General features: G+C 38.2%; 1 long non-coding RNA gene across 4 annotated transcripts in view; it reads right to left on the reverse strand.

Moving 5' to 3' along the window:
• Positions 1-435: 435 nt before the first annotated feature.
• LOC117879302 overlaps positions 436-15464 on the reverse strand; it is a 56004-nt gene continuing 40975 nt past the window's right edge. For 2 of the 4 annotated variants that reach the window (XR_004646227.1, XR_004646230.1), the window contains 5 exons: positions 15262-15348; positions 13940-13981; positions 12389-12468; positions 11752-11865; positions 7752-8545 (listed from right to left, as the gene is read on the reverse strand). This is a non-coding gene — a long non-coding RNA (uncharacterized LOC117879302). Of the gene's footprint in view, positions 5376-7751; positions 8546-11751; positions 11873-12388; positions 12469-13939; positions 13982-15261; positions 15349-15464 lie in introns of those variants that run through there. The other 2 variants (XR_004646228.1, XR_004646229.1) reach the window with 2 other exon arrangements.

Genomic DNA, 15464 nt, shown 5'->3' on the forward strand with positions numbered 1-15464 from the left:
ACTGTAGTGATTTTAAGTTGCACAAAAAGGCCACTTACTAGTCAGTCACTTCAATTTGAATTACATTTGTATGTGTTCAGGGTCCTGTGGTAAGTGCTTTTCCTGCAGAGCTCATAAACCCTGTGAGAGGTAGGGCCTTGCTCTTGTGGGCTTTAAGAGCACATACTACAGAGCTAGAAAAGGCACAAAGTAAGTCTGTGCAAACTCGCACGGGTTTAGTTAAAGTGCTGCAAACCCTTGTCTGGACACAGGGCACAAGCAAACAATATACATTTTAATACAGCTAAATGTTAATGTATTCATCTAGGAAGAAAGAATGTAGAAGGGGGACTCTATCCTGGGAAGCAGCAATTGTGGAAAAAACATGGGGGTCATGGTAGATAACCAGCTGAACATAAGCTCCCAGTGTAACACAGTGGCCAAAAGAACTAATACGATCCTGAGATGCATAAATGGGAATTTTGAGAGTAGAGAGGTTATTTTACCTCTGTATTGGGCAATGGGTAACCACAGCTTGAATAGGGTTTCCAGTTCTGGTGCCCACAATTCAAGAAGGATGTTGATAAATTGGAGAGTGTTCAGAAAGGAGCCTTAAGTACGGTTAAAGGATTAGAAAACATACCTTAGAGAGTGATAGACTCCAGAGGCTCAATCTATTTAGCTTAACAAAGAGAAGGTTAAGGGGTGATTTGATTATAGTCTATACATATCTACATGGGGACAGATGCTTAATAATGGGCTCTTCAATCTAGCAGAGAAAGGTGTAACATGATCCACGGGCTGGAAGTTGATACTAGACAAGTTCGGACTGAAAATGAGGCATACGTATTTAACTGTGAGAATAATTAACCACTGGAACAATTTACTAAGTGTCAAGGTGGATTCTCCATCACTGGCAAATTTTAAATCAAGATAGGATGTTTGTCTGAAATGCTCTAGATATTATTTTGAGGAAGTTCTACCTGCGTTCTACAGGAAGTCAGACTAGATGACGATGGTCCTATTTGGAATCAGAGTCTACAAATCTATATCGGTTTGAGGGGTTTATTTTGGTTTAGCAGAAGTCAGAGACAGGTTTAAGTTAAACCAAAACATCACTCTTTCTTTTAAACTAAAATTCAAGCCTTTGATTAAACTAGTGAGATTCTGAGTAGAAAAGCTGTAAGTGTGTGTGCATGTATGTACCATGGAGAAGAGGTAGCCTGTCCATAATTAGGTTGCGAGACCCCCTGCCACTTTGATTTGAAAAATTGTGTTGGCTTGAAAATTACCAATTTACTCTGAACACAAAGGTTAATCTGTATTGCACAGTTTGAGGAAAATTCAAACTGTTTTAAAATTATAAATCAATTAAAGAATTTGACCAATCTGACTTTTGTCTGAAATGATTTTGTCTCACTTAGTCTCCAAAAAGGCTTGTTACCACTTCCATGTAGTAAAATTATTGCACCAGCTATATTTGAAGAAAAAAAATGGGTCTAACTCTGTCCTATTGATTTTTTTTCCTTTCCCCACTGACTTCAGTGGGAGAGGAAGCAGGCACTATGGGCCTGATTTAAAACCCAAGGATGTCAGTGGAACAACTCTTGTCGATCTCAATGGGCTCTGAATCTATATGTGCATGTGTGAGCATGTTGCACCCTATTGCCTGGTTACAGCTTGTTGTCCTACTACAGTTGGCAGCTTCCTTTATTTTAACTGGCAGAGATCTGTGCCTTGGGGAGCTGTAGAAACAGTTCCAATGATACCCCAGCAGTGCACATTAGAAATAGGTGCTGAACCTGGGACTGCTGGTTCTATTGCTTCAACTAGAAGCTCCAAGTCTGTTAGCTCAAAGATTATAGCAGACTCAAATCTCCAGGGTCCAGTCATTTGTGAGGGAGAAAGAACCATACACTGTATGGGAGCATGGATTACTCAGGGTAGAAAGTCTATGAGGTATATTGTGCAGAAGGGGTAGTATCTCCATATTTGGGCTGTTTTGCAGCCTTCTTTTAACACTAATACTTTCAAATGTTTAAGGTTCAGTCACATTGATAGCTGGAATGTTCTCTCAACTGAATTGATTTAAGAAGTTTTTGAGATAGACTTAAATGTGTCCTTCTGACATTTTTGGTATGTATTTCTGTGTCTCCATCTGTCTCACCAGCAAAATCACATGACATCACAAAAGATTGCACTGGCTTATAGGAGAAGCAGTTTTCCAAGGAATAGAAAATATTTCACAAATTGACATGTGAAAACTAGAAATGATTAGCCATGAAACTAGTGGATAAAAAATACCTGGTGATGGAGAATATTTTCTTTGTGTACCGCTTACCAGTGCAGGGCTATTTTTTTCAAGAGTGAAAGGAAATTTCATTATCTGCATTCCTTGCCAAAATACACCTTTGACCAAGGCAGTTTCTGATTCCATTTGCCAGACTGGGATGGGAAGGTGGAGATCTAGGAGAGTAAAAAATTGTAAATGGCCTGTGAATGATAATATAGCAAGTTTGTGTTAGAGCCAGGAACAGAATCTTGAGTTCTGAGGTAGTAACCTGTACCATGACTGTATCTATAAAAATTGAAAGAATTTGGAACTCTGACAACTATTGTATAATCCTGGTTGTTTTTTGTTTGCTCTTTTCTCTGAGAGCTACAATATACCCCTAGGTACTTCCAAAAAGAGTGAAAAATGGCTGCATTACCTGAGTGGATGCCTAAATCTAAACTTAATCACAGATTGCCTGAAGTACTCTTAGAATTCTTTTTCTGAACTGTGACCTTACTTTGGCATAGATATTCCAGAGTATTCAGCAGCTGATTATTTTCAGAGAGTTAATATTTTGAACAGGTTCAATATAATGCTATCCTTGATTCACATCTTTAAAATGCAAGAGTAATCATGTATCAGGAGTTGGGAACTATTTTTTTTTCAAGGACTTGCATTTTATGTGTTAGTGAGAATATGAACAGCTACTCGTTCCTGGTCATTATCTCCTTTGCAACAAAAGGAAAGAGGAGAATTATTAGGGTAGATTCAGTCTAAACTGATCTTAAACTGGTAGTGAATATTATCTGGGAGAAATATGTTTCTGATATTTACTTTATCAAATAGGATCTGTTTCCTTTGCCAATTTTGTATTGAAATTTTAAAATCTATGTGCAACAGAGATATTGAAAACTAATAATTTTATTCTCTGCCTTTTCTTGAACAAATAAGTGACAAGAATGATATAGTTGGAGTGTCTGAATTTCATTCATGACACAAGAAATGTAATTTTCTTTTAGCTCGCAGGGTCCCTTCATTAAAGGTTATGTTAAAATGAGTTTGAAAATACAATAATCTGATTAGTTAACAATCATTTTATCAGTGACTTTTAATTACAAGATAATGGCAATAGACTAGAACGTTATCAAAGGATAACAATCTCTGCTTGTTTTCTAAAATTCTAATGTTTGGAGTCTGTAGGGATCTTAATGAAGTGCACAAAAAAAATCCTAAAACCAATGACAATTGCTAGAGGGATTGTACTACAAAAATGGGAATTGGCCAAAAATGCAATTGTTACTGAATAGTGTCATGACCTGCGTGAGTTGGCAAACTTGGAAAATAAATCACTTTTTGCTTAAATGGAAACAAGATGACTTGCAGGTAAATTAATCATGCTCTTGAGAGAACAGGAATCGTATTTCCTCCAAGACAATATAATGTACAATTGTATAGATATTTATACATATTGAAAAATAAAATAATAATTATCAGTTATTCAATAGCTCCTTTTTTCTCAGGCTCACAAAGCACATTAGAAACATTAATGGAATCTCACAATGTATCTACTATATAGATAAGAATTATTAACCCCATTTTACAGAACAGGAAACTGGGTGGACTGAAAGAGTTAGTGGCTTTTCTAGAGCAAAAATAGTTGAGATGCAGACCTAGGAATAAAAACTGAGGTCACTTAACACCCAGACTCCTGGTCTAACATCTCTGTAAGATAAGCACACCTTATTTTTGTAAAGGCAGTGGAGGGAAACTATAGTGGATGGGGGTGGTAATTAGATACATAGGCTTTCAAATCCTACCCAATACACGAGTAACAATAATTCAGCTGATCACCATATTGTGGAATTAATGGTCTCAGCCCAGTTCATAGTACACAGGTGTCTAGCATGTAGCACTATTTTGGCTCTCATCTTGTAGGTCAGGAAGAGAAGATAAGGATTGAATAGATTTAGAAGTTAAAGTTGGGATCAAGCTATTAAGGTGGAAGAGAGATTTGAACTTCCTTAAAGTGTGACATGTTTGAAGCTGGGGGTTTGGTTTGAGCTCATCTTTAATGGAAACTGAGTTACCCTTTCCTTGTAACTGTGATCTCTTAATGTCAAGAGAGACATTGGTAAAACTACAAGGAGAAGTTTGTAAAGCTGCTGCCCTTGTTGCTCTTGTCTGTAGATAAACAATGGATTTCAAACTTCAGAGCTGTCAATGTATTACACACACACACACACACACACACACACACACACACACACACACACACACACACTGAAAGAACATAAAATAAATCTGGACTTGCAGAGCTTGATAGATCTGAAAATAGCCTCCACTATATCAGTTAGATGATGATAATAATAATATGGCTATCTGATGGGACCTAGCATATCCTCTCTGGTTCACAATTGCAGTTGTTTGAAGAAAGGAGTCATTCTGTTTCTTTGGTATCTGGCGTGCCTAATTTAGGCATGCTGTGCTTCCTTCCTCTCAGGAACAGAGTCTGACCGTTCAGGCCTCATTGCATTTATATGACAGTTGTTGTTTTCTTCAGCAACACAGCATGTTTTATTCTGTATATTGAGGGGCTTGCCCAGATATCCTAAATTGTGTTTTTGAGATTTTTTCTCTTTGTCTAACTAGAAGGCGGGAATGTTAGAAGTGACCAAGTCAACATTTTGCTGTTATGTTCCTCTCTGGCTGGAAATCAGTAGGGTGACCAGATGTCCCGATTTTATAGGGGCTTTTTCTTATATCGGTGCCTATTACCCCCCACACACACCACCCCCATCCCGATTTTTCACACTTGCTATCTGATCACCCTAGAAATCAGCCGGAAAGAACCAGATAGATCCCTTCTTGATCAAAGGGAATTCACATGAAATGGCTGACTGGAAGAGTTGAACAGGGCCACCAATCAAAGGTCACCAATGATGTTTTGAAGGCATCCTGCAGTGTTTGTACACACACATGTATGTACATATTGCCTTTTTAAAAGCAGCCACATGAAAGGTAAATGTAGAGTAACTTGCATACATTTTGCTGCATAAAAGGGTGTCATATCCTCCTGGTAAAATTAAATATTGTGAAACCAGTTTCTTTTTCTTGCCATGGGCTGAAATAGAAAAAAAAATACCAAAAATCAGAATTTTGATGAAAGGATAAACATTCACATGATATGATCTGCTCTGTGTGAAACAATTTGCACAGCTGTCATTTAGCATTGTAGTTCTAATCTGTGATTTTACACTGTTTATGCTGTAAAGCTATGCCTTAAAAAATACCTAGAATATGTCTTTAAGCATTTGTTTTACTTAAAGTTGAAAAGGACTGTGACAAAGTAGAGACAAAATATATGAACATAGAAATTGCAGATCCAGAATAGACCCAGAGGTTCATTTAGTCCATTATTATGTCGCCAACAGTAAAGCATGTCACATGTTTACTTTTAACTTGTCCACATAGCTATATTTTATGGTGTCCATTAATATAAACAATACCTGAAATTTCACTATGAAATCAATAGAAAACACCACAAATGCACACCACCACTCCTTACTCTTAGCTATTGAACCCTTCATGTTGACATTGTACTCCTGTTTCAATAGTTGAGCTTGTAAGCTTCTGTTAGCTAACAACTGTACAGTTATCTGCCTGCACTCACTCTACATCCATGTTTATGTGTATAGCTAAGAACTTTGCAGACTTTTCTATTGCACTTCCTTAGTCCTACAATTTCATTAATTTTGAATGAGTTTCATTCTAACTTAGGGCTTGTCGATAAGGTAGCTGGAATGAAAATAAAATCTGCTGTAATTCACATCTTTAGTTATTTATTGCAAATCTGGATGGAGATGCTCTTATTTCAGAAGAAGTGAATGTAACATAAATTGATTTATTATTGACTTAATTTCCAAATATTTGATATAATTTAATACCCCCCAGAGATTTACGCTGAAATAGCTAAAGATGAGAATTAGAACTGATTTTAGTTATCTTGGTTCCAGTTACCATGTAGACAAGTCCCTAGCAAAGTGTATGTGCTGCTCAAGGAACTACTTATATTAGTAAGCACTGTGCCTGATACTGTTTGCGAGGTTGGGCACCAAGGTTGAAGTTTTCAGGAAAGATCCTCAGCTGCGATAAAGATATGCTATTTTTACATTACATGAGTGTCCATTGCATTTCAGTAGTATTTCAGTTGTCTATAATAATGGTGGTGATAATATTTTCTTGATGTGGATTAGTTTGTTGTTGTTTTTTTTTTAAAGATGGGGGAAATGTGGTTGTTTTAATCCTTCCATAAGATGTCAACAGCAGAAAGGGACTTTGTTCTAACTTGTTCACCTCTCCCCATAAAAAAAAAAGAAAAACTTCAACATCCCCCTCTCCTCTTTCTACCTCCCCCCCACTACCACCATTTTCGTGAAGGGACTTGCATGGAGAATCAGCCCAAACATGAATATGTTAGAAAATTATTATCTTTTGACAACAGGAATTTAGAACGAAAACGATTTTGCAATCTTAGCCACCGCAGTTGTCACCAGCATGATTGATGCAGATTTCCCTGGAATGAACACATATATATGTATTTTATATAAATAAATAAATAAAAACTTGTTTGATTACATACATACATGCACACTCAAAAATACAATAAAGAATGTTAAGGTGCAAAATCAAGCACTCAAAAATTAGGAAATGCCAGATGTAAGGTTGCCTGTGTAGCCTTAATTCATCCCCCTTGTGCCAGTGCATTATGATAGTCTTTAATAACATGATCACATACTATTTTATCCACCAATGAATCAGGGACCCTACATAGGGCTGGCCCTAGATCAAATGGCACCCCAGGTGAGGAGCATCTTCGGCTCTCCTTCCCCCCAATTTATATTGTTGCATAGATAGCGTTCAATAGATATCTCTGGTGTCTCGTTAAATATGTCCTTTATTACACTACTTACACTCTTCCAGTCTTAAAACGCAAGTACATTTTCACAATTACACAATAAAACAAGGTTCACAGTATCGCAGCTGAGCTCTCACTTCACTTTGTTCTTATATCTCACTGACTGACTGGCAACATCCCACCCCTTATATACCTAGGAGGGCACGGCTGACAACATTCTAGGAGGTTTGAGGGAAATGTAGTTCTCAGAAGGTCTGGAAGGTTCCACAAGATTCTACAAAGGCCCAGAACATTTTTGGAGGTTTGTGAAAAATGAATCCACGTATGGAATACCTGAAACATTTTACTTCAAACATTCTGTCACTAACAAAAAAAAAAAAAAAACAGCCCCCCGAGCTCGGTGCTCCCCGAGCCTGGCACCCTAGGTGCTCTCCTGGGTTGCCTGCCCCTAAATCCGGCCCTGATCCGACAGACAAATGTCCTTGACTATATATCTCTGATTCACCTCCAGAGCAGGTCCATCCTGTGCACTGAATGAGGCAGGGGTACTGTGGAAAAAATAGTATAAGATCATATACTATCATAATGCATGGGCACAAGGGAGCTCAATTAAGGTTGCACAGGCAACCTTATTTATGGCATTTTCTAACTTTGCAACCTTAATGGTCTTTTAACATAGATTCTGTGTGTGTAACTTCCTAGGTATTTTAAAAAAAAAGGAAACTGAAAAAAAACCAGTTATATCATATGCATAGTATTAATACCTACATCATTCCTCAGCAGGGTTGGAACCTTTAGATCCACTGCACAGACCTCTACCGCTTGAGCTAATAGAGTTCTTGATATCAGTAATAGGTTACCACCCTCTGTGTGGACCAGCACTTAGAAGGGAATAAGAGAGTTACTTTGCCAGTGGGTTTCAGGGATATTTTCTGACAGCAGAGGAATAGTGAGATTCTGGATTCATTGGTTCCAATCTAGACTTGGTGGGAAGTATGCTGTAGTGGAACAGACCCTTCTGCCTCTTCCCCCTCTGACGCTTTTTGTGGGTATGCAAGGTTATGAGGCACCTTGTTGCCACTTGCCCTTAGTGTGAGGAACCATTGTTTGTGCCTTCTGTGGATCAGTTACCTGCCTCCATTAGCCTCTGTCAACAAAAACATGGCTTCTGAGCCTCCGCAGGCCTCTTTCTTTCTTTACAGGTTAACAATAGGCACACTCCAACCTCTGAGCATCCTCCTGGAGTGTCCAGCCCTTGTTCCACTAGACACTCACAGAATTCCCAGGTCTGATACTCCTAAGGGAATAGTATACACCACCTTACCATTTTCACCTCAGGATCACCACTCCACTTTACAAACAGCGCTTAGATGTGTCTATAGTTTAAAAAGAAAAATAAGTTTATTTAACAAAGAATGGAGATTCAAGTAATAGCAAATAGATGAAAATATTGGAAATTAAGATTTGCATATAAAATAAAGTAATACAATGCATTCTAGAACCTAGTATTGCTCATGAGTGTTTTTCAGCCAAGTAGGCTGTCATCCCTTTTTCATGAAAAATCTTGCTCTCCGCTTTCTCCCTCAGTAAAGGATGTAGAGTGTAGCGCTGTATGTACAGTTAAAGTCCAAAAATCCATTGTCTTCACTTGTAAACAGGATCCCCTCCCGCTGGTTTATTTCTTTCTGTAAAATTACCCATCTGGAAGATTTCACAGTCCCTTCATTTGCATTTAGTTTAGATTGTAAATGGACATCTATTGTGGACCCTACAATACTCTAGTTACATGTAGCCAGACAGATAAATATCCCTTGCCTGAAGGAAATCTGTTTCTCACCTTTTGGTGACCAGTTACAAGTTGAAATTGAAAATTAACTTAGCTTACATGTTTCTTAACTTCTTACATATTTTCTGTACTTACATTCCACAATGATTGTGAGGACCAATGTGACACAGGCTTTCAGCAGAGACCTTACACTCTTAAGCAAACTAGTATGTAGAGGCCAGAGGCAGGGGATCACTGTAATGCTTAGGCACCAAGAGGTCCCTGGGTCACACCCCCAATCTTGACCCCTTGTGTCCTTTATCCTCCAACCTGTCCCAATCCTCTTTCTTCCCCTTTCCCTCACAGGTCATCATCCCAGTCTCATTCTCCTCACCTATCCAGTTCCAGGCTTCTACTCCCTGTCCATCTTCCATCAGGCTCCTCATCCAATCTGTCTTTCCCCTGCCGCATGTTTCGCTCCCTGGCCCATAGTCCCAGTCTCCATGCCCAGTTCGTCCCAATCTTCCTTCACCCCAACTCCCAGTCAGTTTCTCTCTTCTGCCCCTACCAGCATCTGGTTCCAATCACCTCCCCTTATCCTACAGGCTCCTTGTGCTTATCTACTCCCCCCAGATCCTCTCAGCTTTGTCTTTTGTCCCAGTTGCACTTGAATCAGGCAGCAACTTCCTGTTGCCCAAGCTTCAGTAATAGGAACACTGAGAAAACCGAAGACATAGGCTCCCTGTTTTCACTTTTGGTGCCTGGATCCAGGTCCAGAGATGCAGCTGCAGGAAAATCCCTGTTCAGTCTTGACTAGAACATGCTCATTGCAAGTGGAATCTTTAGGGAATTTAGCTGCAAAACTATAGCATGTCTCTACTGAGCATGTAAGAACTACAATTTTCCAAGGCTTATAAATTGGCCAGATTTGAACAGATTTTCTCATGGATGGCAAAAGCTACACTGCTAACTCAAAGGCCACTAATTTTCAAGTCTCTACCCTAAATCATGGGGCACTACTGTTTTTCAAGAAAAGGTAACCATTTTTTTAAATATAATAATATAGGAGATATCCCATCTCCTAGAACTGGAAGGGACCTTGAAAGGTCATCGAGTCCAGCCCCCTGCCTTCCTTAGCAGGACCAAGTACTGATTTTGCCCCAGATCCCCAAGTGGCCCCCTCAAGGATTGAACTCACAACCCTGGGTTTAGCAGGCCAATGCTCAAACCACTGAGCTATCCCTCCCCATGGGTGAAACAATTTATTTCCCCCAAACATTGTTTTCAGAAATGGCTGAAACTGTTTTGGCTGAAATTCCCCTCCTCCTCCTCCTCTCCCCCAAATCAGCTTGTGGCAGACCCCTGACATGGAACATTTCAGCCTAAATGATTACTGTTTGGCAAAGGTATAGCAACTGAAAACAGGGTCTTTTAATGGGAAGTATCAGGCAACTTTATTAGTAGGCAGTGCTACCACCCTGCCTATAAATGTAGAACACAACATTAACTACAGAATTACAAGTGGCACTTTGAAAATGTGTGTGTGTGTGTGTGTGTGTGTGTGTGTGTGTTTGCATACACACACAGGGAATTTATTGATATATAATAATTCAGTATTAAGGCTTCAATTCAGCAAGGTACTTAAAGAACAACAAGGGAACTCTTCATGTGTTTGAAGTTATGCATATGTTTAAGTACTTTGCTGAATCAGGGCCAGCATTTTCATCTTTCTCTTATACCTGTTATCATTACATAAAATTAATACGATGCTAAAGTAAATTTAGTATTGGTGTATGGTGATATGCTTGAATAGTGTTTTTGGTTTATAACATGTCCCGCTCCCTTTTGTGCTCCTAATCTGAAATGTAAGTACTAATATATAATAGTATGTTTAGACTTTGTGCATTTTCTAATATTTCTCTGCCAGACTATAAATCTGAAAAATTAATTTTCATTAATGTTCTAGTGGAAAAAAATGCTGGGAAACAAAGGTGTAAACTCATTTTGTTGCAGAAAAATCACTCTTTGATTGCCCTTATTAAACTAATGGGTAACTTAAAGCCTTGGTAATGGGATAACCATTGTTATATTACTCATAACTTTAACAAAGGTTAGCATTTATAGAGAAATGCATCCAGTTCAGTTAAATGAACGTTAATTCATTTGTGAATCAATTTTATTTGTTCATGAAAGAGATTTATACACTAAACTGATTTCTCTTCCTGGTATTTATAGAAAACATTTTATTTGAGTCCCTCCACATTTACAAACATCCACCTCCAGTCATTTATCTTGCGCTTCTACCCCTACTGCTCCTTTGTCAGCTGTTGCAGGGCATTCTGATTCCCTCCAACCACAAATGTGTATCATCTGTAATTAGCTCAGTTTTCTCTAGCCTTCAAACCAAAGCCTTGGAGTGTGGCCTGAACTCGTGTTGCCTGTTCTTTATACCTCACAGAGAACTAATTAATTTGCTTACCCCCTGCAAAAAAAGCCATTGGTTTCTAGATAAACCTAGCCAAGAATATTGTTTGAACTACAGCAATATATAACTTGAACGCTTTTCTACCTAGCTACCCTGGGAGTTTAGTGTTTACTGTGAAAATGCATAAACTCAATTGTAGGGAAGTTTGAAATTGAATTTGCCTCAGAACATTGAAAAAAGAATGATTACACTTAAATTTTAAAGGTTTTATTGAGCTTCTTTTCTGATAAATAATGTTCCATTCAAAGTATGCTAGTCAAGGATTTAAGTCCATTGATTTTTCCATAGTGTATGTGTGTATTAATTACTCATAGCATTGAACCATCACTTACCTGGTTTACAATATTTCGAATGTCTCACCAATTATTGTCAGTGCTGATAGAGTGATTTTCTTTCTTGTATTTTCCCAGGTCTCAGGGTGGAGAATTTTTGATTGAATTCAGAACCTGCAAGCTCAGGGTAAGAAGTGATTTTTGTTATTTCTTAAGCTTCAAATTGTTTGTTAATGTAAGAAATCACATTTCAGGATGGGGCTGCGGTACTCAGAGAATGAGAAGAAACAAGTCTGTGCTAAATTTATTGTTAAAGTCACCTGGTCTTTTTGGCAGATTGTTGGTATACAGGTCTGTTGCCTCACTGTTCAAACTGGCAATAAAATGGTTAATTTTTCTCTCTGGAATAGTTTGAAGAAGAATATATTTTGTAGCTAGGCTTTTACTCCTTTGAGGCTACATTCATGTAACCTGGGCACATTCCATTATGGGACTAATATTAATATAGTCATCAAATATTGGAGCTAATGTGATTTCAAAGTGGATTAGATAAAAATGATTCAGAAGATTTATAAAACTGACAGAAATCCTGCAGATGTAAATGGCAATTTTATACATTAAAATCTTTGTGGAAAAGCTTCTTTGATGAGAATGAATAGCAGCAACCAGCAATAGAAAGTAAAACTTGTTTTATTACCTGTCAAGCTTTATCAAAATGGGTTCCCTCAACAAATGTTTAATGTCACAGCTTCAGGGGACTGAGTCCAAGACAGGTACCTATTACAATGAAAATAAAAATTACTGGAAACTTGCGGTGACTACAATTTGAGCTTTTTTTCTGTCTTGGGTAATACTCTGTATTTCTTGAGAAAACTACAATACTAAACACATTTGGACCAAGTATATAGATGTTTACCATGTAGTCGGTATCATTTAAGATCCTGTGAAGTAAAAGTTGTTAAGAGCTAAAAGCTTAGCATTACCACGAAAATATTCTCTCCTGTTTTAAGGCTGTTTCATAGTATTAGATATAATAAAGTCAAATGTTTGTTTATAACGAGACAATATGGTTAGCATTCAATTGGGAGCAAACTCATGAGGTAACCTCATTTGTATAACACAAAATAGCTGTCATAATCTGCATATTTGGGCAAAAGATAAAACTCCCTGAAGAGTGGAAACCCGAGAACAGACCTGTCAATTCTGTTTTGTGATTCTGTTGCTTCTGTGAAGGCAGCAGTTTAAAATGCAGCCCAGCAAACGAAGTGATATATTTAATTTTTACCACTTCTCTGTAATGAGCCCTAAGTTATATTTGTGTTTCAGAAGCTTTATCTGTGAAAACCTGAACTAAAATTTATGTTTCTGTACTATAGACATACAAGGCATCTAAGAATTAATATTTACTTTGTGGGCTAAGATGGATGGATATAATAAAAACAAACCCTGCATCCTTTATTGTCCATGAAAGTTCTCTTTCTCCATCAACAGTGGAGTAGAAACTATTATTTCTAGATTACTGCACTGCATAACAATAGTTGAACAACGTCTTCACTGCTGATCTGAAGGTGATTTATAGGTGTACAGTATAACTGCTTAACTGGTACTTTTATAGTAATCTGAATAAACGGTTCGTACTTGTGTTTGTGCTCAGATTTACTCATTGAATTGCTAGATTTTGGGGATTTAGAAGGTAATAGTTCGGTGCTTTGTAGAATTATTTTAGAATTAGGGTTTGCAGGTCTTGGGTTGGTAGCAAATTTTAAGCATATTAACTTTAGCATAACAGTCTCTTTTATGTCTCTTAAGGACTGGTAATAAGTGATTCAGACACAGCTGAGGACATTTAATGCACAGCCAGTTCTTAATGAACGTACAGTGAAGTGATTTGTAGGGCCTTCACACAATTATGAGGCCACTGTTTCATTACATGTAAATATTGTACATAGAGGTTGGGTGCGCTCTTCCCCTGGGCAGCTGCTGTACACTAGTAATCCTTTATCTATTAGGAAAGGAACATGGAAAACTAATGATGATCCATTTTGAGGTTCCAATGTTCCAACGGGTTTATTGTGATGAATGTTCCATGTCTATTTAACAAATGTATTTTATTTCACCAATATGAGTAGAGCCAAATATTTGGGCATGAGTGTTGTGAATAAGAAAAAATGAATATACAAACTAACTGCTAAATAGCACCAAATCATTTAAAAGTACAATTTCACAAAAATAAGAAACAAAAACTTACCCATAGTTCCAAGAGGTGAGGGAGGAATGCAGACAGTTTCTTCTGGCAATAGAGGATGTTTTGTTAAATAAGTTATTATAAATGTCTTGGAGTTATTTTTCTTAAACACATTTTAAATTTATTATAGGCAAAATAAAAGTGGGGACAGGTTAGAAGTTCTAGCCACCGTGGATTTATTAGGGGGAGAACCTCATGTACAACGACATCATCTTTCTAGGTGATTCAAGGTACAATGAAAAGATAAAGGATCTAATTTTTACTTGATGTAACGCTATTGACTTAAAATGAATTAAATGAGGGATGAATTTATCCCCAGATAAACAGAGTTATAAACTTGTCAGGACACAGTTCTGCACAATTGCAACAGGTTAATATGAAAAGAAGGTGCAAGAGTCTTAGGCTATGTCTACATTACAAGATAGGTGTATGATTCCCCTGCTTGTGTACACGTACTCATGCTAGCTCTCATGGACCAAACACAAGTACAAATAGCCCTATAGCTTCAGTAGCACGGGTCATGGCAGTGGAGGCACAGCTAAGCTGTGCTGAGTACGTACCCTCCAGTTTCAAGTGGGTTTATAATCAACACGGCTCAGCCATGAAGCCTATACCCATTCCACCCTGCTGCCATTTATACTCATGCTGTTTGATGGGGGCGAGTATGTGTACCTAAGCAGGGGAATCACACTCCTGGCTTGTAGCGTAGATGTAGCCTGAGTCAGAACATAGGACTGTGCAAAGATCTAGCTGAAGCGTTGAGGAACTCTCTCAAACCTGGTGGGGCAAGTTCTAATACTTCCTTTCATGAATCATAGTCTGGTATGACCTCACTTAACCTCAGTTTTTATTAAATAACCAGAAGAGTCAATTTAATTGAGCTTAATTCAGGCATGAACTTTTTCTCTGAACTTGACCCACATCTATAGGCATGCATGTCACATGCACTGTCATGGAGATCTCGGAGCTGACTAGCTCTGTGACCTGTGCTTGCAGGAAAACAACCATGCATTCTGATCACCTAGGGCTGGCATCTATGCTGGAGATCTGGCCTACCTACTCACTTCTCAGCAATGTATAGACTTGAGATAATTCTCTCCCTACATCTGGGAGCCTGGTATGCTGCTCTCGACTTACAGAATGCCTATTTCCATGTGGTAATCCATCCTGGCCACAGGATGTTCCTTAAATTCGTTGTAGGAGATGACCATTACCAATTCACCATCCTGCCCTTCAGTAAAGACCCTCTGTGCTGATGACAGGCCAGGTGCATGGTTGTCATGGCATCCTACCTCCACAAAAGAGACATCCACTTGTATCCTTACCTGGATGATTGGTTCATGGTCACTCCAGATCCCAAGAACAGGCTGCTGTCCATCAAACTGTGTCTGTTCAACATCCTGGGCCTGAAACTGAACAAAGAAAAGTCAACATTATTCCCTCTATAAAGAACAGAATTCATTGGGGGCAGTCCTGGATTTGACCTTTGCCTCAGTATTTTGACCTCTTTCCATATTTCAGATTATAC

This window comes from Trachemys scripta, chromosome 6 (assembly GCF_013100865.1).
Source record: "Trachemys scripta elegans isolate TJP31775 chromosome 6, CAS_Tse_1.0, whole genome shotgun sequence".
Lineage (NCBI taxonomy): Eukaryota > Metazoa > Chordata > Testudines > Emydidae > Trachemys > Trachemys scripta.